A 2,693-nucleotide genomic window follows, 5' to 3' on the forward strand; every position below is an offset into this window, starting at 1 on the left:
CACTGTACCCGGCTTCAGCTCTTCCTAATACTCAGAAATGGGAAAAGGGAGTTCAGAAAGGTTAAGCCATGTATTGAAGGCAATTCAGCAAATCAGAGGCCAAAGCAAACTCCCCGTTGTCCTTGCCAAGAATGAAAGTCAGTGCTCCAAACCGAAGGGCGGGAGATGTTCGCAAACATGGGGACTTTGGATGATGAGGACACAGGTTCAGCCCGAAAAGGATCGATGGCTGGGCTTGAGTAACTTCACCCTCCGCTTATGCAAGTGATGAGCAACTGACGTAATGGTAGTTTAGCCTGAGAGAAAAGAAAAGCCCTTTGATGTGCCCCGGGCCTTGATGCTGTATCAGCTGTCCAGCCTCCCTGGCTGCTGTTTTCTTCGCCCATTCTCCAATCATCAGGCTCCCACCCCTAAACCTCAGGCAACCAAAGCAGGGTAGCAGCTCCTGTTCACTCAGGACAGCCCATGATCAATTCTCCAGGAAGTTTGTGGGCCAGTTTTTATTTATTTATTTATTTTTTTGAGACAGTCTCCCTCTGTTGCCCAGGCTGGAGTGCAGTGACCAATCTCCACTCACTGCAGCTTCTGCCTTTTGGGTTCCGGCAATTCTCCTGACTCAGCCTCCTGAGTAGCTGGGATTACAGGCATGCACCACCACGCTCAGCTGATTTTTGCATTTTTAGTAGAGACCAGATTTCATCATGTTGGCCAGGCTGGTCTTGAACTCCTGACTTCAGGTGATCCACCCGTCTCGGCCTCCCAAAGTGCTGGGATTACAGGCATAAGTCACCATGCCCAGCCGTGGGGCCAGTTTTTAAATGCCAACATTATTTAAGATGGAATTATATTTTAAAATGTATTTAAAGCTGGGCATGGTGGTTCATGCCTGTAATCCCAGCACTTTGGGAGGCTGAGGCAGGTAGATCATGAGGTCAGGAGTTTGAGACCAGCCCAACATGGTGAAACCCCATCTTTACTAAAAATACAAAAATTAGCTGGGCATGGTGGCGCACACCTGTAATCCAGCTACTCTGGAGGCTGAGGCAGGAGAATTGCTTGAACCTGGGAGGCAGAGGTTGCAGTGAGCCGAGATCGTGCCACTGCACTCCAGCCTAGGGGACAGAGTGAGACTGTGTCTCAAAAAAAACAAAATAAAACAAAACAAAAAGCAAGAAAGAAATATAAACTTACAATTAAATAAGATGTATTAAAACAAAGATAATAAATGCTCAAATCTCAGCACTTCCTAATCTTTTCAGGGTCTCACTCTGTCGCCAGGCTGGAGTGCAATGACGTGATCTCAGCTCACTGCAACCTCTGCCTCCCAGGTTCAAGCAGTTCTCCTGCTTCAGCCTCCTGAGTAGATGGGATTATAGGTGCCCACCACCATGACTGGCTATTTTTTTTGTATTTTTAGTAGAGATGGGGTTTTGCCATTTTAACCAGGCTGGTCTCAAAACTCCAGACCTCAGGTGATCTGCCCACCTCAGCCTCCCCAAGTACTGAATTACAGGTGTGAGCCACCACACCCGGTCTCAACTTCCTAATCATTTTTACTAAGTTTTAGTATCACCAATGCTTTTTTTTCTTTTCTTTTTGAGACGGGGTTTTGCTTCGTTGCCCAGGCTGGTCTTGAACTCCAGGACTCAAATGATCCTCCAGCCTCGGCCTCCTAAAATGTCGGGATTATAGGTGTGAGCCAATGCACCCAGCCTCCCCTGTGCTTTTGAGGTTATTTACATCTGTTTGTATCTGTTTTGGTACGTACTATACTTAGCTCAACCTCAAGTTCAATGACTTCGTGTTGATACTCAAAATTGACCATACTGGCCAGGTGCAGTGGCTCACGCCTATAATCTCAACACTTTAGGATGCCAAAATGGGCAGTTCACTTGAGCCCAGGAGTTCACCACCAGCTTGGGCAACATGGTGAAACCCTGTCTCTATAAAAAATTCAAAAATTAGCTGGGCTTGGTGACACATACCTATAGTCCCAGCTACTCAGAAGGCTGAGACAGGAGGATTGCTTGAACCTGGCAGGTGGAGGCTGCAGTGACCTGAGACTGAGCCACTGCACTCCAGCCTGGGTGAGTGAGACCATGTCTCAAAGAACAAAAAAGAAGAAAAGAGAAAAGAAATTGACCATACAGAGTACCTGCACCACAGAATTCAGGAAGTGCTACAAACCAAGGTTCAAGTTACTGTTTTATGGATCACCTAGGCAGAGATGGGAAAACCATGGCCCTTCATCTAAATCTGGACCACTGTCTGTTTTTTCCCTCACTGACTTTTTTTTTTTTTTTTTAATCAGTCTCCATAGAGACCGTCAAAAATTGCCAGTGCCAACTGTATTGCAAGTTGTCACGGCGGGGTATTGGTAAAAGTTTTCAATTAGCAATAATCGCGCCTCGGATAAACCTCATTGGCTACGATACTGCCACTGCACAAAACTGACTTTTTCTTTTTTTATTTTATTTTAATTCTTCAGCTAAGACAGCGGAAGAGGTGATTTATTTTATGGTTGTTACATTCGGCCACAAGTAAACACAGAAATAGTCCAGAATGTCACAGGTCCAGGGCAAAGGACCAACATGGGCAGTTTTGGTTATGAGCAAGGTGGGTCTTAGAGGTGATCGGCGATCAGATGGCGATGAAGCTCTAGATCCATTGAGACAAGCTCTAGACAGTAGCAT

The 2,693-nt window shown here is 46.0% G+C and overlaps 1 non-coding gene across 1 annotated transcript; it reads right to left on the minus strand.

Moving 5' to 3' along the window:
• Window positions 1-2,311: 2,311 nt before the first annotated feature.
• On the minus strand, window positions 2,312-2,452 carry LOC135276293 (U4 spliceosomal RNA). Its single transcript, XR_010343862.1, has one exon. It is a non-coding gene; the product is annotated as a U4 spliceosomal RNA (small nuclear RNA).
• Between the last annotated feature and the right edge of the window lie 241 nt (window positions 2,453-2,693).

The sequence above is a fragment of the Aotus nancymaae genome, unplaced genomic scaffold, assembly GCF_030222135.1.
Source record: "Aotus nancymaae isolate 86718 unplaced genomic scaffold, 86718_ANA_hifiasm-v0.15.2.pri h1tg000021l, whole genome shotgun sequence".
NCBI classification, from domain to species: Eukaryota; Metazoa; Chordata; class Mammalia; order Primates; family Aotidae; genus Aotus; species Aotus nancymaae.